We start from the raw sequence: 14,151 nt of genomic DNA on the forward strand, positions 1-14,151 counted from the left end.
GTGTGTTACCACTTCTTCAGCTGCTCACAGACTGAATTAAAAAACTCGCTCCTCCGCCTTGTCACCGGCGTTGCGCGCATCTCCCTGACGAGCTCGCGCTCCCCGCAGCATGGGAGCTCGGAGTCCGCGCGGCTCAGCAGCAGCAGCAGCACCAGCAGCGTCTCCGCACACACACACACACACACACACACATATACACATACACACTCACACATACACATCCACACACTGACAAACTCTCCCGGACGCGTAATTAGACAGCAGAGCAATCAGAGCGAGGCGCAGCACCTGTTCCACCTTCACACACAAGGTAAGTTGCTTTTATTGCCACGATGCTTCACAAACACTGAGGTGCAGGAGAGTTTCTGCAGGATCCGTCTGCACAGAGTTGGATATTAAGATATTTTCTTCTTCCTCCCTTTAAAAAGGTCTGGGCTTTGTGTTTTCTCAAGTTCAAGGCGCGTCGGCGTTTGTTGTTTAACGTAGTTTCCGGTCCGCAGGGGGAAACATCTTGGTAAACAATGCTGCTCGGTGACTCATGCATATGTGTCCTCTTGACATTCAAGCTCTGCCAATTAATCACGGAGTGATCAGGGGCCACCACCACCAACCACCACCAGACTGCAGGGTGCTGCAGCTCCATCCTGGCTCCAAGTGGTGATTTCATTTCATTAAGGTAGAAAAAACTTCAGTTTCCAGACAGAAACAAATGAGTTTTCTTCATTTCATTGTTTCAGCCTGGCATTTAAGACACAGAGTGTAGGTGTGTGTAATTATTATGAGCCACAGGTTTGTCCTCAGGTTGTCAAGGGGAGCATTTGTTCTCACTCTGCAGACTGACAGGTTGGGTTTCTGCCAAGTTCACTCCATAAAAAGCTTCTTCTCTTTTTCTTTTTTGGAAACATCTCTATGCTGTATTATTCAGTGAACGCCTCCAAAGTTTGACTCAGTTCAGTCGATGATTTGATTTATTCAAATTCAGCCCAAAAATGTGGGAAAAAAATGCATTTTAATTAGATTGTTGTTGCTGTTGCTGTTGTTTTACAGCTTTTATGCACCTGTGTTTTGGCTGGACATGCCAGAACAATGTTCAATTAGCCACTCAGACGTTAAAATTTTAAAGTATCCTGATCTCTTGCCTCCCCTCTGAGGGCAAAGTGAATGTAATCTCACACCGTTGGACTGTTACATAACTTTAAAAACTGAAGTGCCATGCTGCCTGCGTAGGAGTGGATGTGATGTTCCCACTTCCTCGCTGTTGTTTTGCTCGTTAAAAATCTCAGAGAGCCACGTTACTGTAAAGTGGCGGGGTTTTTTTTTTTTTTTTACTTTGCATGATTTCTTTTTTCTTTTTTTGTTGTGGGTAGGTGGGATAGGGTGGGTTGTCTGCATCAATACCCCACCCCAGACCCAAGACCACCCAGCTGGACTCATGCTTTACAAGTCCTCAAGTGTGATTTATGCTGCAGCCTACCTACATGAAGTCTGTGCCTGTTGAGTGTGGAATGACATGTTAATTTTGAGGGTGGCATGACCAAATGTGTGTCTATATTTATGTGTGTGTGCATGTGTGTGTGTTGTGTGTGTGTGTTATAAGGGGGCTGCATTCTGCCCTGTGTTGTGTGGGAAGAGTGTGATCGCAGAGTGCCCAGGCATGACGCTCAGAGCTGTTGGACAGAGTTCAGTCCTCTTGCTGAGCAGTCTGTCCTCGGCGCTGGAAGTGCTGCGCAGACAGACACGATGTTACAGTAACCTGACTCATGTAGATGGCAGGCTTCCCCCATCACTCGCTCAGGAGCCGTGCATGTCATCATCACGCAGCAAAAGAAAACAAAAACCCCACCCCAAAAAATGTTTTAAATAATTCATAGTTTATTTCCCAAAGCGAACGTCCACCAGTTCAAAAGAAGAATCTGGCAGATAACTCAGATTGAAATGATTGATGGATGGCGTTCAAGAAAAACTCCTCACGTTTCACAAACACTGTCCAGTTACATCAGCTGCTATAATATAACACTGCAATATCCCATCATATTCAGCTCCTATATACGTCCTTCTCACACTGAGAGAGAAATGAAGAGCAAACTTTGAGTTAAACAGACCTTTGACTTGAGACATTTCCAGCGATCATCTCATAAATAAGAGCAGGTGCGTAGGTGGTCACTTTAAAGATGTTTTCATGGACACAGGTTATGTAATTTGGTAGTAAATGTTGGATACTCCTACATTATAAAGTTCAACGTATTCAGTCCTTTTCTGACCGTTCCTACTTGTCCTCAGCCTTTGTTTTTGAATAATATTCCCTCCTTGTTAGGCAACCCTGTATAAATAAAGTTTAAGTGGTTTGGTTTGGTTTGGTTTGGTTTGGTTTGGTTTGGTTTATTAAGATCCCCATTAGCTTTTGCAAAGCAGCAGCTATTCTTCCTGGGGTCTTTCATTTTCACAAGTGACAATACAAACCAACTATAAACGACACATATTTGATACATAAAAAACAAAAACACATAAAGGTACATACTTAATACATACAAATACACAAAAAACACCCAAGACCACACCAAACATAAAAGTTACAAGCTCCTACATTGAATCATTACAAAACATTTACTGTGTTTCCTGTCACACATAGATGTCATTACCCAAACCTGAAACTAGGGGTGGGCGATATGGCAAAAATATCATATCACGTTTTTTTTAAAACTGAAGTCACGATTTCGATTTCATCACGATCTTAAATCGAAAAAAGAAAAACAGACAATTTAGGCCAAAGAACCTTTCTGAACAGATTTTAATCCAAATAGTTGCAGTTTTGCCAACATGTGCAAACAACGTAAACATAGTAAAAGGTAAACAACAACACTGGACTCTTGGAACATAAAAGGTAGCTTTCAATAAACATGAAAGTAAAATATTAATGAAGACATTACTGTTTGTTTTATTCAACACAGTCATTTTAACAGGATTTTAAGTATCAAAACACTAAATAGCTGATTGAAAAGGGTCAAATAAAAATACAAACTAAAGTAACTGTTGTTATCTCTTTTAGCAAACTTTGCAAATGTCCTTTGTTTGCGCTTTGCAGCATAGAACTGCAGTTTATAGAATGAGCCCCAGACGATCCTACGATCTCTGCACTTTGGCAGATCGTCTACACACTCTAATCCTTCACGATCTAATATCGCCATATCGCCCACCCCTACCTGAAACCAAATATTAAAGTAAAGTTTGTATGTAATATGACCATAGACCAGTGGTTCCCAACCTTTTATTATCACAAACTTCTGGCGAGCCCGTCAATCAAGATGCGCCAGCTCAGATATTTTTATATGCTGCATTTCATTTGAACTCGATTTAAATTTGAGAAAGTGAAAGTATAGAATACAGTTGTTTAGGATTGTGTGTGGTGTTTGTGGTGTTTAAATCATATTTTTTTTAAAGAATAATAATTAGTTAAAAAAATATTTGTATCAGTAATTTTTTTTTTTATCAATTACTGGCCATTTCAGATGGCCCCATTTGATTTCCAGGCGACCCCACATGGGGTCCCAACCCCAAGGTTGAAAAACACTGCCATAGACTTTTAAAGGTGACACTTGGGAAGTTTGAGTTTTTCTGTTGATAATACAGCAGGCAGTGGAAGATACAGTTCCTTAAATCTGCTTCCACATAGACTCTACAGATAAAGGAAAGAGAAACAACAACATACTTCTGCATTAGATAAGACATGGTATCACAATCAGTAGTTTCTGATTTTATGATGTCACTAAGGTCTTATTCCTCAACAAAACAGCTCTCTACATTAGTTTTTGTTGTGACTGTTGTTTTCCTCTCTGACATGGGAAAGGATTGGTTAAAAGAGGCGGAAATGAAAAAGGAGAAGGTCTGACTTGATATCCTCCCTCCCTCCCTCCTCCGACTGCACGAGGAAAGTGCAGCAGGCTTTAATGCAGGCTTTTGTCCTCTTGTGGTCACTCTAACACAATCTGAAAATGGAGGATGAAAATGGTCCCTCGTTGTCATCGTCAGGACCGCACTCACACGAGGGAGTTAAAAGCCTTGAGAGGAACTGAAACTGAGTTAAACTACAAGTATCAGACGTTTAGAAAGACGCACAAAACATCCAAAGATTTAAAGCAGGCAACGTAATGCTTTTGTAATTCAGTCATGTGTGCGCGCGCGTGTATGTGCGTGTGTGTCTGATCTGATTGAGAGACACCGAACCTCTGACTCCAGAGTAATTAAACCAGGTCTGAAAAAGGCTGTTAGACTGGAAAAGCACAAAAACTCTGCTCAAACCCAGCGCTCAAAAACATCCCCGACCAAACTTAAAAACAGGCACTCAGTATTTTACAGGTATTATTCACGCACACTTATCGAAAACCTCTGACACCGCCTCACAGTGCTTTACAAAAATACCATTTTGCATGAAGTGCTTCTCATGCCCATCTGTCATTAGTCACGCTGTGAATCACACAGAGGTCAAAGGAGATCAGAGAATATGTGACGTTCAGGATCTTTGTAACTGCATCAATCCCATTGTATCTCCCACAGATATCAGGATTTCAGATCAATATACAGACCAAAGCTGTGACCAGAGTCTCAAGAAGTATTGATACTTTTATGCTACTAGATTGTCAATTAAGACTCGACTTTAGCTTCCATGGTGACAACATGGTGAAGCAACAAGTGACACTATCTTGGAAATGGAGGAGATGAGGATATAAGACTGTTGCACGATTTCTTCACGTCTTATCAGAAGAATTTGATTTCAAAACTCAGCGATAGATTTGAGGATCTGTTCAGATGGTTTGGATTTGCCGCTGTGAACCTGGTGCAACTTCTCCAAAACAACCAAAAAGAAGAAGAATTTTTACTTCAACGTGAAAGAAACATTCAGTACATCAGCTTGTAGCTAAAGCCTCTCCATTACGTATAATCCACAGCTGTTTGCACTTGATAAGACCTTTTTCTCTCAAGACTCTGCAGGTGTGAACAGACTGTGCTTGATTGACAGCTCCCTCTCTTTCCTGTTAGTTCATACTGTGCTAGAGACGGCAGAGAGAAGATGCCTCGTTTCTGATCGCTTTCTGTATCCGTCAGGTTTATCGTCCTCGTCTCCGCCCCTTTAGGAAACCAGCAACAGGCTAGTTTACAGTGCAGAGAAATAAATTAAGCTTGTGCATCAAAATTCAAACTATATCTAGAGTTGTGTGTCTCTATGTCTTGACCAAGAGATCAGGAAAATGTCGAAATTTAGGAGACCATTTCATACCACTGGTGCAATATATTCTTTATAGAGGATCTTTGACTTTACCTTTCAGAGTGGGACACAACATGTTGTTATTATTGTAATTTGCTGGTGTTTGACAAAATAACATATAAATTAATGAATAAATGACTTTATTATTGTGTCATGCATAAACCGGAAAATAGAGTTAAATCGGCCAGATCTTCAGGAGCAATCAAATCAGCTTTGGAGTTCAAAACCATCCAAAAAGAAAAAGAAAAGAAAACTGCTAAGCTTCAAAGGAGTTCATCAAAGCTTAATTAAACAAACTATCCTGTCTTCTTTTCCAGGCTTTGGAAATGAAACTACCAGTCTTAAACAAACAACCATTCTAGTTTTTGTTCATAAGTGTTACTCCACCTGGACTCAAATTGAGAACCTTTAAAACCTTCACTTAAAGGGGAACTATGCAGGTCTTTTTTCTCTGTTTCTCTGCTGCTTTTTTCCCTACGGAGCTCCCCCTACAGTTTCGGAGTGGATATTTTCACTGTTGTAAAACCTCACATCTAACGAGACGAGATCTGGGACACCGGGTCAGAGGCGCTGATCTTACAAGGCTGGTTTTCAGCCAAGAGACGCTAGCAGATTCTCGCCAGAACAAGTCACTTAACCATCACAATTACTCCAAAGCTTTTTAATTAGAGTGCAAATCTTGCATAGTTCCCCTTTAAGCACATTAAGTGTTTCTAATTCATCCCAGCAAGTTATGGCTAGTGTTGGCTGCAGTGTCGTATTTGTACTTTATGCTTCTGCTCATTTGCATAACAGAGGGAAATATGGAGGGAAGAGAAATGAGGAGTTCAGTGTAAATATAGAAATGGGATTTTTATTTTTTTTTTAAGGGATATTCTGTGGATGATTTATGTTACACAGACTGTCACAGCTAGAGCCAAAGTAGTTTTTCCTCCAAGTGTCGATTCAGATCTGCTTCAATTCAGTTAAGTGTCACACTGCAGAGAAGAATCGGGAGAGACACTGCGGACCATTCCCGGAGAAATATGAGACGGCTTAAAGATTTTATGACATCATGATAGATAGCACATAGCTTCTCTCTCTCTCACACATACACACACACACACACACACACACACACACACACACACACACACACACACACACACACACACACACACACACACAAAGCGCTGGTCTGACAGGACTATTTGTGATGAAGCCCCTTCTGAATCACTGCAGCAGTTAACCAATACGCTTCTAAAATTATGAATATTCACAGTTATGCTAACAGTCCTTCTTCTCTCCTACAGCCCAAGTGTTGTGTCTGACTCATACTAATGACTTTGTACAACTTCGTCACACTCGCTCAAACACATTAACGCACACTAACACACACATACATCTCTCACTTCCTTGTCACTGTGGCCCTTGAGAGCCATCGCTACGTGGCTCTTGCAACAGGCATCAAAACGGACACCTGTCATCCGTCCACAGGTCCCCGTGCCCACTGTTGCCCCCTGTGGATACTTATAGCCCACTGCAATTATGTCGCTCCATTAGTCATCCTACGCATGCAGTGATGGGCTGCTGGCTATACTTAGCCACCGTCACGGTCACTCTTGTGCAAATGAGAGATTTTACAGACTAATGCTGGCAGCCGGCGACGTCAAACACAATGAATAGAGATGAATAATGAGTAAACAGTCGTCGTTGTTGACTTGTGTTATTTAAGTTTTTTGTGTGCAGAAAACAACTATTGCTCATTAAAACGTGGTCAACAAATTGTTTTTTGCATGGTTGTTCAGTTAGAAAATGTAGGCCTATAGTGCCCCCCTGTTGTTGCTTTTTTCAGTAAGGCTTTTGCTTGGTCTTTCCCCCCCAAGAGCTCATGATAGCACTGCAGATAGCAGAAGCTAACAAAACTTCTTCTTTTGCCTTTTAACATTTCATACAACTTAGTTTCATAATTAACCATGATTGAAAGAGAAAAAACTAAATTGTTAGTATTCATCAACTACATAGCTAAATCTTACCTAGCTACTGTTAACTATTAAGTGTCGAAGTGGCATTAGAAATGTGTGCGAAATGCTTTTTTTTCTGTGGCACTGGACTTGTTTTGGCTTGTTCATAAGGCAAGAAGTTATAATACGTCCTCTGAGTGGCGCTACGTCTTCAGGACAAGTTGGAGTCGCTGTTCCAAAGTGACAATTAAAGAGGAGCTATGCAGGATTTTAGCTTAACTATGCTACATTTTTACCTTAATTAAACAGCTTTGGAGTAATTGTGATGGTTGAATAAATAGCATGTTACTTGTTAGAGGGAGAATGGAGGCTCTCTGTCTTCCATGTCCCTACTATGGGTTAACGATGGGCCAAGCTTGATAGATAAAACTTTTGCCGTACAAAACTTTTGCCAAACAAACCAGTACGTCCTGGCTTCTTGGATAGCAAATGGCGTAAACAAAGCTTTGAATATCTTTACAGTCATGTCGAAATATCCGTGGTTCCTGTTGTTGTTTCCTTTCTCCAAGGGGACTGTGAAAACTGCAACAGGAAGGCAGGATTTCCGCCGGGTGGCTCGTTCCGGCCAATGAAAGGGTTAACCGCTAATCGACTAATCCTTCAACTCAGACTAAGCTTAACATAACAAAAACCAAAGCAAAAGCTTATCTCCGTTTAAAGATGAAAAAAAATGTATATCTTATCTAATTTGCATAAAAAAAACTTTGTCTGTAAACATCATACTTTACTTCACCCTGGTTATGCTGATATTTCTTGTCTTTTTTGGCTGAGCACATTAACTTTCTGGAGTGTTGGCGTTGTCGTGAGGTGGCCGGGGAACCAGCAAATTAATTACAGTCATTCAGCTGCAAAACAGGTTTTAAAATTCATGTTTTGATTGTTATTTTCCAACTCACTGCTGCCGTCCTCCAGCAGCGCTGCCATCAGGTGCCAAACCTGCGTTAATCCTGCGGTGTTTTGAAGGGAGTCATTATGGATCATTGTCATCACACAGAGCTCGGGGACTCTTCACACCCTCTCACCGACAAACATCGATCTGTTTGTTGAGGTTGCACCCGGCTGTTGAAGTGTTGTGTGAAGATGCACGAGCATGAACTCAAGTTTCTCAGGTGCTAATCTGAGTGAACACCAAGTTCCTGCAGCAAAGATCATTTCAGTTCATTGTCGCCACTGCAGAAACTCAGGTGCTGACAGTGCACATGGGCACTCTAGGAGGCGACGTTATGAGTTGGGACAGTTTGGCTGAATATGAGTCATTTCCTTCACTGCATTTGTGTGAATATAACTATATTAAGTTTTTGGCTTTGTAAATTTGATGCAGAAATATAAAAAATGTCAAATATAGACTGACAACACGAGGAAGATGGTGCTGTAAACATGAAGAAATAGCTGCTGTTTGGGCTGTATGTCATCATGTGGGTGTGCCAGAGCTGTGTGTGAAAATCCCTATGAAATCAATTCAGAATATGCATGTTAAGCAACATAAGAGCAACAGAGGAAATGAAAATATATAACAAACAAGAGGATTTGCACACAAAAAAACACAAGAACACAGTGACTGGATATGTGGTGCATTCGCTGGCTGCCTGCTTATCAAAATGCCCAGATGGAAATAGCGTATGTAGGATGTGTCAGCGTGGCAAAGATCATGACACTGCTATCTGTTTTCACTATCACTCTCATCACGTTTATTGACTGAAGGGTTACACTGGAGCAGGAGAAACAAATCTATCCTGAGTGTGGTGAAGCGTAGTCGGGTGCTGAGGCAGCAGCTGGAGGTGGTCTGTATAGCAGCAGCAGCAGCTCTGGGTGGAGGCGGAGGCAGATGAAGCAGGTTTCCCCCTCATCCTTCCTCTGCAAACTGTCTCTGGACTTGTTTTGCCATGTTTTCCCTTCTTAAATGTAAAGTATAGTAAAGATGATGATATGATAGTGTGGTATTTCCACTGCAACAACATCACAAACATCAGCTGTGTGTTTTTAAATCTCATTACTGCTGGACAAAGGGTCTGTAATTGTCTAAAGAGGAGGCAGAGATGCTCGTCTCATGCTCTGCAGCTAGAGGACGCGTTGCACTAACTAGTGTAAAGGGCAGTTTCTCCTCCGTGGAAAACCTGCGCACTTTGGCTCTTACTATCTGTATCATTATGACCACGTCCACCTACACACAACACTCAGCTGAATACAAGTCCACGTGTGTGCTCTGGATGGATCTGAAATGGGAAATTCTTCCTTTACAGAATCTCCCATCTTCGTATTTGCACAATTTCTTTATGATTTCACTTAAATTGTTCAACATTTACCAGAGAATTCCTTGTTTTTTTTTCATCAGACATGGAAATCGACTTAAAAATAATGAGAAAATGTAGATTTTTGGAGGAAAAATAACTATAGCACCATTGCAGTATGTACAGTTAATGAGCAGCAGGTTGAATGTTTTCTTTGATTGTCTATTTCATGCAAAGTTTTACATTTCTACCCACTAAAATACATGGAAAACACAGTTGTTAAAAGGACAAGGGAACTAGGGATAGATTATCAGCATAACAGCATACAGCGATAACCAATTAAATAAATTCATTTTAAAACGTGCTCCTCTGGCTCTGATGCAGCCGTCCCTCCATCACCTGCACTCTTGGCTGTGTAACTATGTCCATCCCACTGAACCAAGATCTGTTTTGGCGTCTGTGCTATTCTTAAAATTAAGGTCTTTTTTATCACAGATTTTCACAATGTAAAACAGCATACTGAACTCAGTCTAATCTCAGTTGTGTTATTCTGAAACTTTATTGCCTTTAATGCACATTAACAGGCAATTAACATCACAAAAGAATACAAAACATCACCTTGAGATTGGGTCTCATCTGTCACACAGAGATAGCACTGTAAAGGGTATAGCACGTATCTTATCTAGTTCTGTACTCCAAAAAAGGGATATTTTAGATAATAAAAGAGAAAAATAAATAAATAAATGAATAGAGTATAAGTGCATAAGAGTCCTATAGGTGAGATAGTCAGTAACTGGGGACCTTCTCATAAAAACAGGTACTTTTAGCTGTAATATAGTCATATTATATTCCATCATGTAGACATGTTTTACTCTCTGCAACCACTGAGTGGGAGGGTTAGGCTTCATCCAATTAATGTTATTCCAAATTTTGACACCAAAGTTTTCAATTTGGCTGCAGTGCAAATGAATATCGGTTCTAAATATCAGTTATCAGCTTCCTTGATTACTAATAATCGGTACCTGAGAAAGCCATATCAGTCGATCCCTACAGCAGGACCCCCTCCCTCTTTCCACTCTAACCCACCGGCATGGTTCATAACACGTACCTGCACTGTCTGCAGCTCCTGTCAAAACTCTTCCCCACCTCCCCGTTCTCCTCCCCATCTGGCTCGGTGATTCTTAACATCATGACAAAGCTGTCATCAGGCAACATCTGGAGGTGGCATCTGGCACGTTGAGAGTGTTAAGAAAGAGAGATAGATAGAGAGAGAACAAAAAAAAGAGGTTGAAACCGCTGATCCCATGGGGGGGCGCCACTGTGCTTTTCTCCACAGCCTGTCAGAGCACTGGTCTGGAGGCGGACAAACCGAAGCCTGCAAATCTGGACACTATGACGTTGTCCATCTGCATCAAGCTGAGTTTCTCCATGAGCAACTGATCCATCCCATCCTACACTGTCCTCTAAAAATGTAAAAGTCTGTCTTGTTGTCGTCAACCTTTTATTTCGCCCAGCGGCTCAAGTGAACCAACTCCTTCCTCATCTCTGGGCCTGAAAGCCTTCAGATGTACAGAATCTTTTATTATTATTATTATTAATATTTGTGCCATCATCTCTTTAAAAAACACTGATACATCTGTGTTTTCTCAGATGTGTGCTGTGCATCACTCATTCAGCCTGTGTTTCGCTCAGTCTCGTCCTTCTGTCCAGTTCTAATCTGCATACAAATTTTAATGTCACGTCCCTCAATATTTGCACATAAAATCCAATGCTCCCTTTCCAAAATACTCATCAACAACCTTTAACGCTTATTCCCCCCTTTTTTAAATACATGGGTTCATTCCCTCTGCACTGATCCTGACTCAGGAAACAGGGGGACTGTAATTGAGGGTTTTCAACAACTCCACCTCTCTCTGTAACTCCCCACAGGTTCCCACTTCAGGGCTCAGCATCTCCCCCTTTTCCTGCACCTCCTCCTCCTCCTCTTCTGTCTTGCCCTAACTGTCTCTTCATCTACTTCTTGTTAAGTGCTCAGTGTGTTCGGCAGCTTCAGATTTTCAGGTCCCTCCTGCCGGGTTCCTGGCTGCTGCTGCTGCTGCTGTTTCTGCTGCCTGCAGGTGCAAAAACACCTTGTTAGATATACACTGTCTGTCTCCTTCTCCTTATTACAATTTCCAGTCTGCCAGCTTGAACTGCTGAACAGCTGCAGGCCCACTGACGCTGTGATTTCCTTATCCAGCTTTAATTTTCAGTCCTGGCTTTTCTCCTTTTTTTTTTTCTTTTCATCATTTTATCTTTCATCTTTATCTCCTCTGTTTCTCCCTCTCTGTGTGTCTCACTTTCTCTGAGGGAATTACATAAGTGTGTGTGCTATGTGTGTGTGTGTGTGTGTGTGTGTGTGTGTGTGTGTGTGTGTGTGTGTGTGTGTGTGTGTGTGTGTGTGTGTGTGTGTGTGTGTGTGTGTGTGTGTGTGTGTGTGTGTGTGTGCGTGTGTGTGTGTGTGTGGGCAGCGTTGTATTTTATGTAAGGCGGACCTGGAAATGGCTAGCGAAACACTTGGGTCTTGCTCTCTGTTATGTTTCCCTCTCTCTCTGTGCCTTGTGTTGGGTCTCCAGGTTGTGGCTGGCTCCACATAAACAACAGGGTGACTCTTCAGGCCCACTCAGTGTCACACACACACACACACACACACACGCTCTAACACTCATTATTTATGTTTTTCTTTTATAAGCACACCTTGAAATCACAAGTATTCAGCTGCTCATTCGAAGAACTCGTGCTGTTGTGACTTGAAGCGCAGTTTCTGCTTTATTTATATGCAGTTGAGTGTCGGATAAGCCCCGCCCCTCTTAGTTACTGTTGCTATGCCGGTCAAGCTTTCACTTCATACAGTATGCAGCTTTCAGCATCATGTTGAGCCCCTTGTATTATATTGCACTGATGTATTCTAATAAAAACTTGATTACATCTCAGGAGGTAAAGGTTTAGATCAGAGCTCTTCAACGGGGGGTCTGCTGAGGTTCTGCCGGGGGGTCGCAAAATTATTGGTTGATTAGACAATTTTTTTTTACATTTTTTTTTTCATTTCCATGTTTATGTTACAAAAAAAAACAAATAGCTTGTGATTATCATGCAATTGACAGACATTGTTCATGTTGGTATTGGTATCAGTTAACAAGGTTTGTTTATAAATGGCAGTGGCACGGCCCCCTACTCACTGTACCTGCTGTACATGTTTAATAGGCCTATGTGTATTTTTTGAATAGCTTAGTTGTGAATGCATAATAGCAAGGTATGTTTATACATGGCACTATGCTAACCTATAGCGGGGGGTCCCAGCTCTATCTATCCATCAGTTTGGGGGTCCCTGGCAGGAAAAACGTTGAAGACCACTGGTTTTAGATAGTTATTACAGAAAAACATCATTGGATAAAACATATAGAAAGTAAATGAACGCTTTAAGGTATGAAGCTATGAAGGAACAATCGGTATAAACCAAACAAGGAGCTTTAAAAAAGCCACAAATAAACTCTGATAAACTACCGGCTTTGCTCTCTGTAATGAATAATCCCAACAAGCCCCGCCCCTTTAGGAGTAAAGCTATGTTAAGTAGTGTATCGTTGCAGGATGGTAGCACAAACTAGTGGTTCCTCTTGTTTTCAAAATAGGATCAGAAAAATTCATCCACAACACAAACCTGTGACTGTTACATAACACTAAGTCCCCTCCTTTGATTGACATCTCTTATGTTTGATTCCCAGCCCCTCTAATGCAATTTACCACCCTGTGTTAATGGTCCTGCGGAGCACAGGTTGGCACACAGATAACAGACAGGATGGGAGACTTATATAAAAGGTGACAGAAGGTGATGAAAAATGTGGAAAAATTCAAATGTGGTGCTGAATGAAAACAATATTCATAATGCTTCCACTTATACCACTGAAACAGGTTGCTGCATCATTGCTCACAGATGAACTTTAGTGCTCCGATGTGAGGGAGGAAGCAACTCAAAAAGAAAAAAAATCCAGATTATTAATGGAAACACTTCACACAAGTCACAAAAGAAGTCAAAAGAACATAATGTGTGCATGTGTGTGTGTGTGTGTGTGTGTTGAAATGTGTTTGTGTGTGCACGCGCGAGTCCAACTTGTCAGCGAGAGAGGGTGTTTCACTGAGTGGGAATGCCTGGTAGGATGCGGGGGGATGATAGGCCCACGGTTGCCGTGGTAACCATCTGCTGCTACACTCGCAAAGCGTTCGCCGGCAACCCACACAGTGTGACATCCAGCAAGCCAATCTGAGAGAGAGAGAGAGAGAAAATGAGAGAGAGAAAGTAAATCTGTGATTGAATTTTAACATATACAAATAAGGAAACACACAGGTTGTTATAGCTTCATGCATTTATGCAGAAAGTGTAACTTCAGATGCATTAACTCTGCGCAAATATGTGGCGTTATCAGTTGTTAGAGTGGTGACAGACGGAGGAGAGGTGCACCGCATCCAGAGCAACACATGGCGGCTCTCAACAACACTTTGACAAATTACAGAGCCGAGCAGAAGGATTTAAAGCTGTTTGACGAAGGATAAGCCACCTGTATAAAAAACAAAAAACAGAAAAGTCATGATGCTGCTGCTGACTTCAGTTTCAGATCCGACCAGG

General features: G+C 41.6%; 1 protein-coding gene across 1 annotated transcript in view; it reads left to right on the forward strand.

Moving 5' to 3' along the window:
- Nucleotides 1-210: 210 nt before the first annotated feature.
- Nucleotides 211-14,151, forward strand: part of rin1b (Ras and Rab interactor 1b) — a gene marked incomplete at its 3' end in the record, with an annotated part of 29,038 nt that continues 15,097 nt past the window's right edge. Inside the window, exon 1 of the mRNA XM_083992802.1 lies at nt 211-310. The remainder of the gene's footprint in view (nt 311-14,151) is intronic.

The sequence above is a fragment of the Trachurus trachurus genome (assembly GCF_905171665.1).
Source record: "Trachurus trachurus genome assembly, chromosome: 18".
NCBI lineage: Eukaryota > Metazoa > Chordata > Actinopteri > Carangiformes > Carangidae > Trachurus > Trachurus trachurus.